The sequence below is a fragment of the Poromitra crassiceps genome (genome assembly GCF_964638095.1).
Source record: "Poromitra crassiceps genome assembly, chromosome: 14".
Lineage (NCBI taxonomy): Eukaryota > Metazoa > Chordata > Actinopteri > Beryciformes > Melamphaidae > Poromitra > Poromitra crassiceps.
The window spans coordinates 44,882,849-44,902,753 of record NC_139633.1 but is presented as its reverse complement, the minus strand read 5'-3'; the positions used below and the strand labels follow the sequence as shown (position 1 = coordinate 44,902,753).

The 19,905-nt window shown below is 51.6% G+C and overlaps 1 protein-coding gene across 1 annotated transcript in view; it reads right to left on the bottom strand.

The window, feature by feature from the left end:
• The window catches only part of LOC310789218 (E3 ubiquitin-protein ligase TRIM50-like), a gene marked incomplete at both ends in the record, with an annotated part of 138,639 nt that overhangs the window by 17,958 nt on the left and 100,776 nt on the right, over nucleotides 1-19,905 (bottom strand). The window lies entirely within an intron of this gene.

Genomic DNA, 19,905 nt, shown 5'->3' with positions numbered 1-19,905 from the left:
CAAGGTTTGGTTTACTGGAATAACTAGTCAGTTACTATGTAAATCATGGTTTATGTACAGTAGCTTGATATTTTTAAGTTTATTGGTAAAGTTGTATTTAATTTACATGGATATTGGATTAATAGAACATTGTTAGAAATGTATTTAAGAATGTTTTATCGCAATATTATTCCAGTGGCATCTATTATATGTACACAATTATACTCTGTATAATGATGACATCTCTTTAATGTTCTTACAATGTTACAACACACCATTGGAGTGAATTAACAGTGTGGTTAGAATTACTGTACTTCCTCTAATAGTGGTCGGTGGTCAATTAAAAGCCGATAATGGGTGTGGCCAACAAACAACGGTGGATACTGGTAAACTCAAGGGGCATCTGGCACAAAAAGTACAGTTCTCTTTCAATCTCTCCTTCGGTATCTCACTCTATGGGAAGCGCCCTCGGTGTGACCAATCATGGAAGCTCCAATAACACCATGTCTGCCAACTGGTAGACCAATCATCTTTCAGATGACCGGGACGGACCGTCCCCTAAGGGGCCGTAGGATCCCCTTTCCCTCATTCTCGCTTTCTTCCACGTGAAAATCATACCTGCTCCTTCAGCGCTTCCTTATCTGGATATTCATTTAACTGCTCACAGACAAGCCTTCAGGGTAGTCACCGAGCGTACATTTTCTGGATTGGATTAAGGCGCTGGGTTTATTTCCTACACCACAGAAAAAGCCATCGGGTAGGTCTTTGCCGACTAACCGACCGACCAACTAACATTACACAGTTAGCAACGTGTCAAGCGTGCTAACTGCTACTGCTTCTCCCCTAGCTGTCACAAGCTACACCCCCCGGCCTTCCGAACCGCCCACTGCTGGTCAGACCAATCAGAGGACATCCTGAGGGACTGCTTCGACCAAGTAGCATGGGAAGAGTTCAGGGCTGCAGGGGACCTGGACGATTATGCAGAAACGGTAACAGGCTTCATAAAAAAATGCACAGAGGATATAATCCCAACAAAAATAATCAAACTAATGCCAAACCAGAAACCCTGGATCAACAGTGATGTCCGGGCTGCACTTCACCCCAGGACCACCGCCTTCAACTCTGGAACACCAGAGGAATACAAGCAGACGAGATATGCCCTCCGAACCACTATAAAAAGAGCACGGAGAGAATATGGCTCCAAACTGGACTCTAACAACCCCAGGCATCTATGGAGAGGACTCCATGCTGCCACTGACTTCAAGGGGGAGAAACAGCAATCCCCCCACACATCACCCTCCCTGCCGGACGAACTCAACGCGTTCTACGCTAGGTTTGACCCCTCTGCCAGAGGGGAATTTGCATACCACCCCAACAGGAGCACAGCGGATGCAGTAGCACACGTGCTCCACATCGCCCTCTCCCACCTGGAGGGGAAGGACACCTATGCGAGAATGCTGTTCGTGGACTACAGCTCAGCATTCAACACCATAGTACCCTCCAGGCTGGTAAGCAAGCTCAAGGATCTGGGACTAAACACAGCAATGTGTGACTGCATCCTGGATTTCCTGACAGATCGCCGCCAGGTGGTGAGAGTGGGCAACCTCACCTCCTCCCCACTGACCATCAGCATAGGAGGGCCCCAGGGGTGCGTCTCCAGCCCCTTCTGGTACGACCTCTACACCCACGACTGCGTGGCGACTCAATCTTCGAACACCATCGTGAAGTTTGCAGACGACACAGCAGTCGTGGGGCTGATCTCCAGGAGCGACGAGACGGCCTACAGAGAGGAGGTGGGGGCCCTGGAACAATGGTGCCAGGACAACCACCTCTCTCTGAACGTCTCCAAGACCAAGGAGATCATTGTAGACTACAGGAGGGAGGGGGGGGGGGCGCACCCCCCCCAATCACCATCAACGGCACAGTGGTGGAAAGGGTGGACAGCTTCAAGTACCTGGGAGTCAACATCCACCAGGACCTGACATGGGCCGGTCACACCGCCACTGTTGTCAAAAAGGCCCAACAGCGACTACACGGACTCAGGCGCCTGAAGAAATTTGGGCTAAGGCCAGAAATCCTTAGGGACTTCTACAGAGGCACCATTGAAAGCCTGCTGACTGGCTGCTTCACCACCTAGTACGGGAACTGTACCACCATGGACCGCAGGGCGCTACAGTGTGAGGTGCGCGGCCCAGCACGTAACAGGATGTGAGCTGCCAGAACTGCAGGAACTGTATAACCAGTGGTGCCTCAGGAGGTCTGAAGATCATCAAAGACACACACCATCCCCACAACAGCATGTTCTCCCTGTTACCCTCAGGGAGGAGATACAGGGTCCCAAAAGCACGCACAAATCGCTTGAGGGACAGTTTCTTCCTGCAGGCCACGAGACTCCTTAACATACACAAATAGTGTCGTAGCTGTACTGTACCGTACTGTAGCTGCTACCATTATGTATGTCTAATGTTTAATTGTATGTTTAATTAGGTATATGCTATTTGCACCTGTGCAAACAGAACGTCGAATTTAAAATGTTTAAGTACGTCTAAAGTATGCACATGACATGTGCACCTAGGTGCAGTGAATATGCCACTTTTTTTTTCTTTTTCTTTTCTTAAATGTTTAAGTACGTCTAAAGTATGCACATGACATGTGCACCTATGTGCAGTGAATATGCCACTGTCTCTGACTTGTCTTATCACTCTACTGCCGTAGTGCTTGTTGTGTCTCTTGTTGTTTTTGCACTCATATGCCCTGTTATATTTATGTTGTAAACGGAGTCCACAGCACAAAAATTTCACACGTGATACTTGTACTACGGAGTGGCAATACAAATCTTGAATCTTGAATCTTGAAGCTAGCGGGTCGGCTTAAACTAACGTTACAGTTAGCATTGTGTCAAGTGTGCTAACTGCTAGCTTAAACTAACGTTACACAGTTGGCATTGAGTCAAGCGTGCTAACTACTATAGCTGCTTCCCCGATAGCAGTCACCAGCTAGTGGGGCCGACCCCAGTAGCTGTAAGGATTGTTCCGCATGATCACCCAAAAGGCTCACAGTGGCGCCTCAAGTAGCGGTGGCCTCGAAAACCACTCCGAGAGAGGAGGCGGCTTCCGGGCTCCCTATATGAGCTATTGATGCCCCGAACTAAGATGATTTTCTTGAGTCAGAGGAGGAATCCAATGACGAAGGCGAGGAGGGAGCTCAGTAATCAGTCTGACGATGATGACGCCCCCCCCCCCGACCCGCTCTCACGGCCGGACAGTGCTGCTAGTGGGGATACACAGCCACATGTCGCCCCACCTGACATTGTAATGCACGATGTGTGTAAGAGGGCAGCGACCAGGCTGAGGATTGCCTGGTCTACCCCGCCAGCAAACGAGAGCGAGTAGAAGGATATTTATGATGGAAAAATTTTGCCTTCTCACCGCTTCACTACAAAACAACTCTTGCCCGCTGTTCCGTCATGCATTAAGGAGGTCAAATGCTACTGGGATTAACCCCTGCATCATGGAGTGCCTGTCAAGGGTTACTCCAGCCTGGAAGTCGCTGATGGTGAAGCGCTGGGGCTGTCAGAGCCCCCGGTGGTGGAGAATGTTAGGATGATGTCATCATTCCTACTGTGATGTCATCATTCCTACTATGATGTTGTCGTTCCTACTATGATGTCATGGATCACTGATGATGTCGCAGACGGTGATGATGTCATGATTCATAGGTGTCTCAGTCATGCCTTTCGAATGGCCTCGCTGGTGATGTCATAACACAGGTGATGTCATGTTCGGGATCTATAAAGGTTAGTTTATGCAGGTCCTCAGCAGTTGTTCATAAACGAATCTCGCGACAACACTCTGCAACCGTTCCCAACTTCGAACCTTGCAGACCTAGCTATCAAGTTCCACAACTTCCCTACTTCTCGAGACTTCAGTTACCAAGTTTGCCTTGGCCATCAACTATCCGCGAATAGATCCACATGTCTAACACCTATCCTGACAGTATGAACAACTCAGCGGATACATCTCTGCCAATCAGGGAGGCCTTTCGAACAATAATTGAGCTGATTGCCCACCAGGAAGAAGCAATCCAGACTCTGGCTTCCAAGGCCGATGATCGGCACGCCCTCCTGGTTAGCACAATCCAGAATCTGGCTTCCATTGCCGAGGATCGGTACGCCCTCCTGGTTAACCGGCTAGATCGTCTCGACGGACTAAATCCCCCTGAGGGTGTCATTCCGCAGTCTTCCGCTCCTCCTGCCCCAGCTTCCGAGCGCACTGTCGTTCCGGAGGTTCCCAGACCGCGGCCGTTACTACTATCCCCGCTTCTCGGCCGCCGCCAGCTCCTAAGCGCATACTCTGAGGGGGAGTTCGCGTCATCCCAGAGCAGGGGCAGCCACATTTGAGTCCCAGCAGCCATCTGTACCGTGATCTGACCGGCAGGGTCGCATCACACCAGAGGAGAGGCAGCGCCGTTTGGACACCCGGAGCTGCCTGTACTGTGGTCGAGCCGGGCATTACCTCTCCTCCTGCCCCCGGCGTCCAGTAAGTGGGTCCACCACTCGCCGGCCTGTGAGATTCTCAGCGGGTCAAGGCTCTAAGAGTCCAGCCCCGAAACCCGTACGGTTGGGCAGCGTTCCCTGCAGGACCCAGGAGCGGCAGTGTGTCTCCAAGAGGGTTAAGGAGTTGGAGAGGACTGTCGATCGTCTCATTGAGAGGTTCGATCACTGCCTGCAGATCAGCCCCGTCCCCCCGCAGGGTCCCTCCGAGTCTGCTGGCCCTGAGGCACAACCTGTGGACCTTCCCCCCACGGAGTCTGAACCCGTACCTCAGCAGCAGCCAATTCCAGTTCTTGACCCACACGTAGGTTCCAGCTTGATGCTGGGAGGTCCCCGTAGTGTCGTCAGCCTTCGGTCAGGAGCAAAGAAGAAGCGTCCAAAGAAGGAGACGGTGGGTGTCCTGCCCAAACTACAGGTCGGGAGGGCAGGCCTCGCTGAGTCAGAGCCCCCTGTGGCTCTGCCTTCGGAGACGGCGGCATTGGTTGGGGCTCAGCCTTTAGATTGTGCGGAGACTTCTGGAGCTCCGCCCTCTGAGCTTGCGACACCCCCCCTGCAGTTCCTTTGGCTCCTTCTTCCAAGTTTGGAGCGTCCACTGAGACTCCACCTTCGGAGCCCGCAGAGTTTGAAGTGTTGCGTCAGAGGCACAGTTCTTGGTGGGGGCCACCGGACCGTGACATTGACCATTTTGATGGTCTCCAGTCTCCCATGTTTGGATCGTGCCCCGGGGGATGGCCGACTCCAGAGGATCCACCGGAGTCGGCAGACCGAGTCTGTCGGTCTATCTATGGCTTCGATATCCAGTATTAGGGAGGCGCTCCTCTTCTTCTTCTTCTTCTTCTTCTTCTTCTGTGGTGTTGCCTTTATGTTGCCTTACCACCTTCTTCTGGATTTATTCATCCACTGTTTCCCTACAAACAATTGCATTCCAAGCCCTCACCAAATATGTAATTGGGTGCCTGTGCCGGTCAGCTCACGGTTGCTTCCCCTGCGCCTGACCCGGGCAATACTTGAAGTGTGTACCCTTTCATACATGAGGTCTAACCACCTGCATCTAACCACCTGCTGAGGAGCCCCTCCACCAGAACCTGCAGATTTTCTGTTCGCCAGATGCCATCCTTGATGGCCTCATTGGACGCCAGGTGGCGTCCGTAGAGGGGAGGGTACTGTTAAGATGATGTCATCATTCCTACTGTGATGTCATCATTCCTACTATGATGTCGTCGTTGCTACTATGATGTCATGGATCACTGATGATGTCGCAGACGGTGATGATGTCATGATTCATAGGTGTCTCAGTCATGCCTTTCGAATGGCCTCGCTGGTGATGTCATAACACAGGTGATGTCATGTTCGGGATCTATAAAGGTTCGTTTCTGCAGGTCCTCAGCAGTTGTTCATAAACGAATCTTGCGACAACACTCTGCAACCGTTCCCAACTTCGAACCTTGCAGACCTTCCCTACTTCTCGAGACTTCAGTTACCAAGTTTGCCTTGGCCATCAACTATCCGCGAATAGATCCACATGTCTAACACCTATCCTGACAGAGAAGGCGGTGGCTCATCACATCAACCCCTTCCGGGCAACCTTGGCTAAGACGAGCCCAGTCCTCCCAGGCAAAGTGGATCACTTCACTGCTTCCATGTACCAGAAGGTATACAAGTCAGCCGCTCAGTCGGTCAAAAACTTAAATATTTTAAAGGACTACTGTTGCCAAAAAACTAATTCTGAAGGAATGGAAGTCTTCATCTTCACCTTTTCAATTGTGGTTGATGGACATGACTTCTGTTATACCGATGGAGAGACTTAGGTTCCTGAGGACCAACTCACTTAAGAAGTTTTCGGCTGTCTGGGATCCATTTCTGGCCTACCTTGAGGTTAGGGGCAACAGTTGACTTGCCTGGCTGGTATCTCATGGAACCATTGCGTGGGAGTCCATGCATGTTCCTTACAAGCACATAAACACTTTGGGGCCTATCGTCGCAATGGCGGTAATTTTGCGTCAATGCCCATTTTGCAGTGGAATAGCAAAGCCCTAATTGTGGACGTGTCGGGTCGCTGCGCTTCACGTCATCTCAGCGCACATCTCCGTATAGGCGTGTTTATGCCCAAAAGCATTGTGGAGGTGTGGTCATGCCCATAAAACCACAGCATCACGTCAGCAGCTTCCTCCTCACTGGGAGGGACTAGAGTGAGAGAAAGAGGGCGAGAGAGAAAAGATAGCCTAGATGGGGAGAGGGAGAGAGACAGAGAGATGTGAGCTTATCCCTTTTCGGGCTCTCTTCTCCTGCATCTCCGCTGCGGGGCTATACTGCATGCGTAATTATGCAGAGTACTGAGAGCCGCGATGAGTGATGCTGCTCTATTTCAAGTTGAATTTCGTTCCACCGTTTTCTATTTGTTTCTATTAATATATATACATCGAATCCCAACAATTTAGTCTGTCGTTTTCCCCTTAGCGCACATAAAGACACATCCTTCCGTCACTGTCTGCTTGATGGCGAGAGGGACTTAAGCTGTAGGCTACTCATGACAGAGACATCAAATTTTCAACAGTTAACTTTTGCAATAGCTATAGTGGTTTGCGCTAAGACCAGCTATTTGCTGGCGTTAAAATTGAGAGCACCCAAGGCCCCTTTCTCTAAGACATTGTACGGCAACGATTGCGCCGTACGATGATAGGGCCCTTTGTGTTAGTCACACCACGTTGTAATATCGAATGTCTAAATAATGTATCCATTGCTCTGATTTAGTTGTTGTCTTCTTTTCTGGTATCTGAGCCTGTTCTGTATTGGAAAAAAAAAAATTAAATGAAAAATTGGAAAAAAAAACTCAAATATTGGAGCGGTGCCTCGCCTCTTTATTTCTCGGCGCTCGCTGGACCCTGCCGACGCCTGGTTGGTACCTGTCGTCGGCTCGGATGAGGTGTTCCAGCCCCGCGGCCCCTGCTCGCCCCGTCCCCGCTGGCGCGGGGTGAATCTGCGAAGCCTACAGCCTCTGTGTCGGGCTCCCCAGGCAGCTGACATCTCGGACCCGCCGGCTCCTCCCAGGCTTGGCCTGGTAAACGCTAGATCGCTAGCAAACAAAAGTTTCATCTTAAAGTATTTCTTCACATCCCGGGGATTGGATTTCCTCTGCTTATTAAGCCCTCCACCGCTGCGCAGTTCTCTGCTGTTTTCAGTCAGAACTCTGTCATTCCTGAGTCGGAGGGCGATGATATAGAGGCTCTTAGCTCATCGTTTCTTCACACCTGTCAAACTGTTATAGATACCGTGGCCCCACCAGGCAGACCAAAGCTAAATCTGAACCCTGGCTGAACGACATGACCCGACAGCCACGTGGAGAAAGGACAAACTACATGTATCTTTTCAAATGTTAAGGGACTGCTGGCGTCATTATCAGTCAACTGTAAGGCTAGAAGAAAATATTTCTCAGATATTGTTTTGTCAAACTGTCACAAGCCCCGTGTGTTGTTTAAAACCATCAACGCTGTCCTAAATGCACCACAGATTGCCTGTATTGATGCCTCCCCTGCTGTCTGCGAAAACTTTCTTCACTTCTTCATCGATAAAGTCACTGCCACAGGGGCTCTTATTTCACCTCCTGCTCATGACCCCTCAGTCACTGTCCCCTGCTCTGCTGTCTTTGACATGTTTGTGCCTGTGACTCTGTTCTTTTTGCAGGAGATTGTTGATCATTTGAAGCCCTCAGGCTCGCCAAATGATGCTGTCCCTCCTCGACTTTTTAAATAAGTTTTCCTCGCTGTTGGACCAAAAAAGTCTGGTCTGGATCCCGCAGTGTTGACAAATTTCAAGCCTATTTCTAAACTGCCGTTTTTATCAAAAATCCTTGAGAAGATTGTTTACTGTCAGCTAATGGCCTTTTTAAAAGAACAAAATATCCTTGAGGTCTTCCAATCCGGGTTTAAAACCCTGCACAGCACTGAATCAGCACTTTTAAGAGTTTTTAACGACATCTTTCTAGCTACTGATTCTGGTGACTGTGTTATTCTGGTGCTTTTATATTTAACTGCTGCTTTTGACACGGTGGACCATGAAACCTTGATTGCCCATTTGGAGCAATGGGCGGCACTGGGCATCAAGGGCATAGCCCTGGAATGGTCCTACTTGACCGATCTTTCTGTGTTAGCCTTGGGGGTTCTGTGTCCTCCACTGCTCCTCTCTCGTATGGGGTCCCACAGGGCTCAATTCTTGGGGGGTCATCCCTATGTTCCCCGGGTTCTATATTCCCCGGGTTCTATATTCCCCGTTTTTCAGCAAAAGGGTTCTTTGTTCCCCAGGTTCTATGTTCCCCGTTTTTCAGAAAAAGGACTCTATGTTCCCCGCTTTCAGAAAAAGGGCTCTATGTTCCCCGCTTTTCACTAAGAGGGTTCTATGTTCCCCGCTTTTCACTAAGAGGGTTCTATGTTCCCCGCTTTTCACTAAGAGGGTTCTATGTTCCCCTCTATGTTCCCCGCTATGTTCCCGGGTCCGATCAATTTCAATATATTAGTTAAAATTTTAACTCTATCCATCTATATTGGGGGTTTTTACGTTTCGATAATCCACCCAGGTTGTGAACCTTGAAGGTCCTAGATATCGTTTTGAAAAACTGTCCATCAGAGTCAGGCTTAAGATTATAATTAGCATTATCATTAGCCTATTATGATGATGATGATGATGATGATTATTATTAGCCTATTATTATCATTATTATTATCATCAGCATATTATTGTTGTTGTTGTTGTTGTTGTTGTAGTTGTTACTAGGCTACTACAATTATTAATATTTGGCTATTATAGGCCTATAGCCTACTTCATTATGAGACTATAAAACAAGAAAACCAACACCATTTTATGACTTGAAACATTTATTTGTGAGGAGAGTAGCCTACATTTCTAACATTCAGAAAATAGCTGTCTGGTGAGCGTCGGAGTTTTGGAGCGGACGCGCGCAGCAGAGGTGGCTGCGAGCAGACGGGGAGAGGAGAAATAAGGAGGGAGGAGAGCGTCTGCTGTCCGCGGTTCAGAGACAGAGACTGATAACTTTTGGTTACTGTGTGCATGCGTCCCTGAGACATGTAAGTTGAAGTATTTAAGTTAATTTGTGTTGCACTCATTAAAACGTGTATAGTTTATATTAGGCTAGTTCATTTGGAGATTTGGGTAATAGACTCTGCTGCAAATACACGTGGCTGCTAATTGGATAATAATAAGGGGAAGCCGATCGTCACCGAAGGCATTTCGGGGGAAACATCGGACCCGGGAACATAGCGGGGAACATAGAGGGGAACATAGAACCCTCTTAGTGAAAAGCGGGGAACATAGAACCCTCTTAGTGAAAAGCGGGGAACATAGAACCTGGGGAACATAGAACCCTCTTAGTGAAAAGCGGGGAACATAGAACCTGGGGAACATAGAACCCTCTTAGTGAAAAACAGGGAATATAGAACCCGGGGAACATAGAGCCCGGGGAACATAGACATGATCCCATTCTTGGCACTGTTCTTTATTTATTACCTCTTGGTTCCATTCTTAAGAAGCATGATATCTCATTCCACTGTTATGCAGATGACAGTCAGATGTCCCTCTTAAAAAGTCTGAATCCTATTCTGTCCAACCTTTGGTCAAGTGACTTGAATTTTTATGAAAGAAAGACAGAAGTGATGGTTTTTGGTGGCACCTCTGTGACCCCACTGGTACATCTGGCTTCTCTGGTACAGTATCTCAAGCCTACCATCAAAACTCTGGGGGTTAAAGTTGATGCAGACCTTAAGCTTGACAGTCAGATCAAGGCTGTGGTTAAATCAAGGTTTTACTTCGTTTCAAACTCAAGCTCTCACTCTAGTGCCTAGTTCGCTGCACACGCAGCCCTATGGAAGACTGTCATTTTGCTCCGAAAAATTACTTTACATTAAAACCGACCACCCACCCGTAGGTGGCGTGGTGCCCCCCTGGGGCTGACGTGGCCACCACGTGACTACGTCACGTCCTGTCAGCCCAGGGGACGCCACTCTTCGCTTCTTCCAGCCAGTGAGAGGATGTGTCTTCTAAAGCTCCGTTGTTAGCTCAAAGTTAGCACTCTAACATAGCTCTAGAAAATAGGCTCGTTCCATCTAAACTGCCCACCTTGAGAGGTTTACGTGGACGAGGTAAAGCAGGCTTCAGGGACCCGAACCTGTTCTCTTCACCAGCGGCGTTGGATCAAGTCATCTAAAGCTAAGAGTGTCTTCTTACAGTTAACACCTGTTTTATAGCTACCGCCGTGTAGCTGTGTGAAACATTCCCCGGCTGGGGTAGCGTTTATCGGCTTGAGGGCTGACTAAGGTCCGCGCTCAAAACTGTTTAGGCTAGGTTGCATATGTGCGAATAGCTTGTTACTGTATAGCACTAGAACAATAGGCTAATTAGCAGGCTGCGTCCCCAGACAGGGTAACGCACCCAGTATTGTGGCAGATAGCTAGCGTGCACACGTGCAGTTAGTGTCTGTGTGCTAAGTACTTTAGGCGCCAGCTACCTCTGTGTAGGGCGTGCACGTTACTCCGGCTGGAGTAACGTTAAGCGAGAGTAGTAGCTAGAAGCCATGCTCTTCAGTTAGCTAGATAGCTAGCTTGCTCCCGTGCAGCCAGTATCTAGCGTTGTGTAGCACTCCAGATATCTTACCGTTGCAGGCTACTGATAGTTAGCTTACACGGTAACCCCGTTAATTCCTGTTAGCAGACGGAGGGGGGAACAGCTAGGTGCTGTGTTAGCTTGAGGCTACGCTGGCCGGTTACGACCGGCACAATGAAATGAATGTGTGCACTGCCTATGGGCATGAGCACGCTGCACAGGCGTTGCTGGGACCTACATACTGCTTGTAGTGTAGCTATTACTGGCGTCGGCCCCGAAGGGGGCACTCTGAGATATTAGCTGAGCGAATACGCTAGCTAGGTGAGCTCGCTCCACACGATTGTGTTGGCTGCTTCTCTCAGTACTTACGCCATCTTAGCCAGCTTGCTTGTCTGCTAAGTGTTGCTTGCCTCATGCAAATAGCATCTACTAGATTGTAACTCCCTCTGAGGAGTTTCTTCTGAGATTGACTAGCTTTGCGGGCCGCTGGCTTCAGCTTGCGGTCACGCTCGCTTTCCCGTGTTACTCAGGGTAGAGACTCGCTGCACTGGCTTGTGCGCAGGCTTGTGTTAGCGCACGCTTGTCTCTCAGTGCTTACGCTAGCTTAGCTAGTGGCTTGTTCACGCCTGTTCTCTCGGGTTAACTGGTTGTGGGTATTGTTGCCTTCCCTTCGGGCTGGGCTATTGCCGCTTACGTTACCGTTGCACGCGCATGTTCGCTAGCCTCCGGGTTGCTTACTGTCTAGCCTGTGCTTCTTGCTAGTTTGCTAGCTTGCTTAAACGGTACTCCCGCTAACAGGGTGCGGCCTGCGGGACCTTGCTATTTAGTGATTAGCTTCCTGCTTTCTCTTGCTACCGAGCAGGGAAAGTCAGCGAGGGGATGGGCCGTGTGTAAGACTACATTGGCCGAGTATGAACCGGCACGATAAGTGCGTGTTCAGCCTTGGGCATGAGCACGCTGCATAGGCGCTTTGAACCCTCGGTCTTGCAGCTGCTGGGCTATCTTCACGAGTGAGCCCTCCAAGGGAGCAGTTCGTGGGCCGATGCCCAGGGCTGCAGCTAAAGCTCTTGAGAGCGGACCAAGGTCCGCTCCCAAAAGAGTGTGAAAGCTAGCTTGCATACGTGCAGATACCATTAGTACTGTTTAGCACAGAATGATAGTATTGTTGCAGATAGCAGGTGTGCACCCGTGCAGTTAGTATCTGTGTGCTAAGTACATTGGGCACAAGCTACCTCCGCTGCAATAGACGTACCGCCCCTTGCTGGCGCTACGCGTCCAGCAGGGGTTACAGCTCGCCAAGGTCTGGGCTCAGTGCCAGCCTTTGGCTTGTAGCTCTAAGGACAAGCCCACCGCCCTTGGTGCCCAGGGCCCGGGGTGGTTGGGAGCTCTCCATGGGTCGCATTCCCTTTGTTGGGGCGTCCCCTGCAAGTGCAGGGAGCCTGACAGGGGGCACAGCGCACCTTGGTCCATGGCCACGGCCTGGCCTCGGTTGGCAGTGCTCAGGTCAAGCTCACCGGTTGGCTCACCAAGGCTGGGCTCAGTTCCAGCCTGCGGCTTGTAGCTTTAGGCCCACCGTCCTCGGTGCCCAAGGCCCGAGTTCGGTCGGGAGCTCCCCCAGGGTCTCATACCCGTCATCAAGGCTCGCCGTTGGTCCATGGCTACGGCCTGGCCTCGGCTAGAGGCTCCTAGGACAAGCCCACCATCAATGGCGCCGTGGGCCCATTGCTGGTCGGGAGCTCTCCTGGGGACCGCACTGCCGGACAAGTCCGCGTGCGGCCGGACTCGAAAGAGAACGTTACCTCCGCAGTCCCCCCCCCAGCCTGCGAAAGTCGCACGGGGGGGGGGGGGGGGTTACTTCGATACAATGCACCCACGGGGCGCGTCAGTAGGCGGAGCTTGCGTAAGAAATTCTCCCCCAGCATGCACAGCTTCTACGGAACTGACCATGCGGCAGGGGGGCGTAGCCTCTCACGTCCTGCCCCCCCATCAGGGTACCGGATCAGTCCTGGTGCCCAACAATATACTCAGGACGGGTTCCGCTCCTTGGCCACAAGAGACCATCTTTGTAAGCCAACAGGCTCGATGCCTGGGAGCATCTATGTTCCCCGTCCCCATTAAATGGCGCACCCTCCAGAAGGGATACGCTCTACAGTTGCTAGGCCCCCACCCACGTTCGACGGGACCCCCGATATGGCCGTGGAGGGGGAGTCCATGGACATACTCCACAAGGAGGTTATTCGTTCCTCGCCAAACGGCGATTCGCTCGGTTCCCAAGGCAGAGGTGCGCTTGGGTTCTACCACAGGTAATTTGTCGTGCCCAAGAAGGACGGCTCCATGCGTCCAGAATTGGACCTTCGGCGTCTCAACGAGGCGCTGAGGAAGTTCCCGTTCCGAATGCTCTCTTTCCCCGCCTGTTCAACGCGTTGAGACAGGGGGATTTCTTTACTTCCGTGGATCTGAAAGATGCATTCTTCCATGTCCACGTGGTCAGGATACACAGGAAATACCTGAGGTTCTCCTTCCTGGGGAAGGCTTACGAGTTCTGTGTCTTGCCATCCGGCATGTCTTAAGCCCGCGAACCTTCATGGTGGGCGTGGAGACAGCCTTGGCTCCCCTCCGCGCGAGGGGGATCCGCGTCTTCCTATATCTCGACGACGCTCTCATAGAGATGGCCGACTCGAGGGTCTGTGCCACGGAACATACCAAGGTGGTGACCGATCACCGGCAAACCTTAGGGTTTTTGGTGAACTGGCAGAAGAGTTGCCTCGTCCCAGCGCAGGCGGCGACCTTCCTGGGGCTCGAGCTAGACTCCCTGCGAGCCTTTCGCCAGAGCGACAGGCTCGCACGGTGCGGACAGCAAGCCAAGGACGTTAGGTCTGTGCCCTCGGTGTCAGTGCATCAGTGCACAGTGATGTTGGGCCTGATGGCATCAGCACTGCATGTGCTCCCACTGGGGAGGCTACACATGCGCCTGTAGTCCAAATCTGGTTCCTCAGGCTTCGCCTGGACCCGGCCGGGGACCGTCATCGCAGGGTTCCTCTGACAGGTCAGGCCCGGCAGGCGCTGGCCATATGGGCGGACCCCCGTTACCTCTCGAGAGGTACTCGGTTGGGCCCTGTCCTGCTCAGGATGGTGATTCGCACCGACGCCTCCTTCTGGGGGTCGGGTGCGATTTGCGGGCATTTTTCGGCGAACGGCCGGTGGGAGGCCCAGGAGCTTCGCCACATAAACGTGCTGGAGCTGAAGGCGATTCGCCTGGCTCTGCTTCAGGACAAGCCCACCATCAATGGCGCCATGGGCCCATTGTTGGTTGGGAGCTCTCCTGGGGACCGCACTGCCGGACAAGTCCGCGTGCGGCCAGACTCGAAAGAGAACGTTGCCTCCGCAGTCCCCCCAGCCTGAGGAGGTAACACTTCCAGCGGCTCACACATGGGCACCATGTGCTGATTCGCTCGGACAATATGGCCCACCTGAACAAACAGGGCGGTGTGCGGTCGGGGCCGCTGAACCATAGCGGGGATTCACCTGTGGGCGTATCCCCGTCTCCTTTCAGTGTCAGCGGTCTATCTGCCGGGATGGCTGAATTACGGGGCCGACCTGCTGTCTCGAGGCAATCCCCGTTATACGGAGTGGTGCCTCCACCCTCGGGTGATGGAACAGGTTTGGGCCAGGTTTGGTCGCGCCCGCGTCGATCTCTTCGCATCGCGGCGCGCGACACACTGCCCACTGTGGTTCTCGATTCAGGAGGACAGCCCCCGTTAGGTCACGACGCGCTAGCGCACGCGTGGCCGAGGGAGGGGCTCTATGCATTTCCCCCGACCCCCCTGATCCGTCAGGTGTTGGACAGGGTGAGGGAACAGCGCCTCCGGCTCGTTTTAGTCCATTTTGGCCCAGGCAGGCATGGTTTGCGGACCTGGTCTTCCTGGCGCAAGATCCGCCCTGGGCGTTGCCGCTACGGGCCGATCTCCTATCCCGGGCAGAGGGGGAGGTGTTCCACCCCTCCCCAGGCGGGTGGAAGCTAGCAGTCTGGCTCCTGAACGGGACCAGTTGCTAGCCCAGGGCTTGCCCGATAATGTGGTATGCACTATGCAGAGTGCTAGGGCTGCTTCGACCCGCACTCAGTACACGTACAAGTGGCCGGTCTTTTCGCGTTGGTGCGCGAGTAAGGGCGTGGATCCAGTGAACTGCTGTGTGCGACCAGTTCTCTGTTTCCTTCAGAGCCTACTTGACGCGGGTCAGTCCCCGCAGTCGCTTAAGGTGTACGTAGCTGCGATTTCTGCTTGCCACATGGGAATTGAAGGGAGCCCCGTGGGGGCGTGCCCTTTGGTCTCGCTCTTCATGAAGGGGTAAACTGCGCCCGCCGTCGCGATGCGTTTTTCCCAAATCGGACCTGGTTACACGATTAAAAAAAAAAAAACACGATTTCAGACGGACAAGCCCGTCTTTATTGTCACACGATTACAATCAACACATGCACGGAGGGCCACAACACACACATGCTGACGGTGGCCGGTGAAATTTGTCCTCTGCATTTAACCCATGGCTTTGTCCTTTCCTCCGGGGGGCAGGCCAGGAGCAGTTACGGTGCTGGACGGGCTAACGGGTCATCCGTTTGAGCCCTTGGACTCCGCCGATTTAAAGGTTCTGTCTTTAAAGACCGCGCTGCTGCTGGCCTTGTCGTCAGGAAAGTTAGTTGGTGACCTGATTGCCCTCTCGGTGCAGCAGGCCTGTGTATGGTTTTTGGGAATGATGGGCGCAGGGTTACGTTGCGACCTAACCCGGCTTACCAACCTAAGAACATTAATGCCAGCTTTAGGTCTATGGTCATAGACTTATCAGCATTCTGTCCCCCGCCGTTCAGTTCGGGTGAGGAGAGACGCTTGCACATGCTGTGCCCAGTAAGGGCGCTCTCGGCCTATGTGGCCAGGACGCATTCATTACGCACTCCAAACCAGTTGTTGGTCTGCTTTGAGCAGAAGGCCCAGCGTGGGCCCCTTTCCGAGGATCGCTTATCACACTGGATAGTGGAGGCGATCGCTTTGGCATACTCTGCCGTGGGTAAGATACCCCCGGAGGGTATCAAGGCGCATTCTACGTGGGGTGTTGCGACATCCTCTGCGTTGTTGCGTGGTGTTTCGGTGCAGGACATGTGTGCCGCGGCCTCATGGTCCTCTCATCACACGTTTGTTAGGTACTACAGTCTCGACGTGTCCGGTTCACGGTTCGCGCACGCGGTACTGTCGGTGGCAAGGAAGTAGTATCGTTGCCACTCTAATATGTCAGACGGTCAGGCATGAACGTTGCCATACGGCCATGGTTCACCAATGCCTTTCGGGTCGCCCTGTGGGGTGCTCCCGGCAGCAAGGGCGGTTGAATTTGGCACTAGAGTGAGAGCTTGAGTTCGAAACGAAGTAAAACGTTAGGGTTGTACTACAACCCGGGTTTTACGAGTGAGAACGAGACGCTAGATACTGGCTGCACGGGAGCAAGCTAGCTATCTAGCTAACTGAAGAGCATGGCTTCTAGCTACTACTCTCGCTTAACGTTACTCCAGCCGGAGTAACGTGCACGCCCTACACAGAGGTAGCTGGCGCCTAAAGTACTTAGCACACAGACACTAACTGCACGTGTGCACGCTAGCTATCTGCCACAATACTGGGTGCGTTACCCTGTCTGGGGACGCAGCCTGCTAATTAGCCTATTGTTCTAGTGCTATACAGTAACAAGCTATTCGCACATATGCAACCTAGCCTAAACAGTTTTGAGCGCGGACCTTAGTCAGCCCTCAAGCCGATAAACGCTACCCCAGCCGGGGAATGTTTCACACAGCTACACGGCGGTAGCTATAAAACAGGTGTTAACTGTAAGAAGACACTCTTAGCTTTAGATGACTTGATCCAACGCCGCTGGTGAAGAGAACAGGTTCGGGTCCCTGAAGCCTGCTTTACCTCGTCCACGTAAACCTCTCAAGGTGGGCAGTTTAGATGGAACGAGCCTATTTTCTAGAGCTATGTTAGAGTGCTAACTTTGAGCTAACAACGGAGCTTTAGAAGACACATCCTCTCACTGGCTGGAAGAAGCGAAGAGTGGCGTCCCCTGGGCTGACAGGACGTGACGTAGTCACGTGGTGGCCACGTCAGCCCCAGGGGGGCACCACGCCACCTACGGGTGGGTGGTCGGTTTTAATGTAAAGTAATTTTTCGGAGCAAAATGACAGTCTTCCATAGGGCTGCGTGTGCAGCGAACTAGGCACTAGAGTAAGAGCTCTCGTTCTCACTCGTAAAACCCGGGTTGTAGTACAACCCTAACGTTTTTTCAGTTGAGACAGCTGGTCAAAATTAAGCCAATTCTTCAGAGGCAGTACTTTGAAGCAGGAATCTATGCAGGAATCTATGCCTTTGTTACCACGCAGCTGGATGACTTTAATGCACTTTATATGGAGGTTAGTGGGTCCTCCGTTTGCTCGTCTGCAGCTGGTACAGAACGCTGCTGCACCTCTTTTAACTGACACACGTAAGCATGATCACATTTCACCCATTTTAGCCTCACTCCACTGGCTGCCTGTACATTTTAGGATTAATTTTAAAATTATTTTATTTGCTTTTAAAGCCCTAAACAGTCTTGGATAAGGACGTTGTGGGCCCTACAACCTGGAGGGAGCTACTGTATGTGTCATCACCAGGGCCAGCACGTGCCTTTATGCCGCTCTAGGCGAGAACAAATTATGCCGCCCCCTATTTGCAACACCATACCAGCATCAAAGTATGCATCAAACAATATGCGATGATGTCATCGCTGTGTGACATATAATAATAATATTTACGGTAGCTCCATGAAACCGGCTGGCCTGATTGGCCCTGGATCAGGCCCCTTGACACCTGACGGAACCTTTGTAACAGCCGTACCATGGAAAGGTGACTTCAGCATTCCTGAGGGACTGGAGGGCAAGGCCCCTAGACCCGTGCAAGGCCACACCCTATGGTAGGGCATCCATCGCTAAGGCCCAGGGATGCAAGCCCCAGCATTCAGGCGGCCGCCCCATATGGGCACACCGTTGTCATTGTTTGGGTCGGGCAGCTTGCCCTCTCGGACGTGTTCATTGTCGCGGCAGTCTGCTCAGACCCCCCACATGGCGCCCTGTCGGCTTGATGGAGTGGGGGATTATTGGTCTGCCAGTCTGCATTATCGTCAGCAGCGCACAATTACTTTGCACTAAGAGCTTTGAAAAGCACCTCTTAGCTGCGCTCCAGGCGCTAAAACACTCACTGCGCTTGATCGCACCATAATCTCCGCGCTGTGCAGCGCAGAAACGTCATTACGCACAGACGTGCTACCCCAGGACATCAAATTCTGCTGCTAAAATTGGGGAACCAGCAGATTATGCGGTGAGGCAATCAACTATAATTCACTGAGAAACGTTTATCACATCGCAAGGAGGGGTTATGGTAAATGAATTGAGAAAACTTGTACATTGTAGCCTACTTGCAATAGGCTATCCCATAACCCGGAGGGTCGTTGGCACCACAGCCGATCTTTCACAAGCTCTCTCCATCTCTCTTTGTCCTCGGCACGACTCACGAGTGAGTCCACTCTATTATGAATGGAGAGAATTACAGCATATTGCATGCCTCGCGCAAATGGCGATCGCGAGACGGGAATCTGATCGATTTTGATTGATGTAATGCTCAGCAATGCCTGGCCACACCTGTGAATAATTCTGGTAGTTAAGACTACCCAAATCCCGTTTGCGCAGGCCTTTTGGGGGCGCAGATGATTTGGCACGGCTCTAATTTGCGCCTGCGGCAGGTGAAGTGAACGTTTCCGTATCCCCGCCGAGAATTGCATCCCCACCATATTTCGGGGCTGTTTTAACTTAGAAAACAGGGAGGTCACGTCTACCCAGACATTTACAGTATATCACTTTTAAACAGTTAAATTTCTTTACAAATCATTACAATATGCTCCCATGAGGTGGGGATGTGTTTAGCTGCTGCCGGGCGGGGGTGCAAAACTCGGCATAACACATGGACACCTGCGCAAGGCAGACTGCTATCTTCCCTGCCTCAAGGCACGCGCAAACAGGTGCGCAAATAGGGGATATCGGCTGTACCAAGATAGGGCCCAACAGCTTTTAGCCATGTTTAATTCAAGGAAAATGACGCTGGTGTATGGAAGTGAATGGAGAGCTTTCCCCAATGATGGGGGTGGTCTATTTCATGCAGTGTCTCTATAGACCCTTTTACTGTTTGTAAACAGTGATGACGTATTTGGTGGGTGGAGCCGAACTCATTGCAGAAAGTTACAAATAGCGGTTCAACTGTCATAGAAATATGAAAGATCCTGATGCCTCCTCCACGTATTTTAAAGCTTTGCCAGCAACAGACAGGTTACCTTACACAAATAAGCTAACTCTTTCAATGGGGTGAGGTTTCTTGACCCGTACTCACTGTCAGGATGGGTCTAGGATCCAAACATCGCCAAAGTGTCGGACATCGTCATATTCGTAGTGGGCATGTCGAGCGCATGTCTATACGCATATGGCACAAGACGTCTTTTTCCTGTATTCCTGGGGTCTCTCTTGTTTTGGCTTGAGTTCCGCGGAGGTTTGCATACTGTGATGCGTGCACAACTAACCCTGTGACGTCCACCGTAAAAGGGTCTATAGAGCACCACAGGAATGAGTCTGGAAGTATACTTCCTGGTTCGCCAGAGGAAAAGTGAATGGGGTTTTAGAATGGGGATTTCACTTAAATGCATAAAATAAG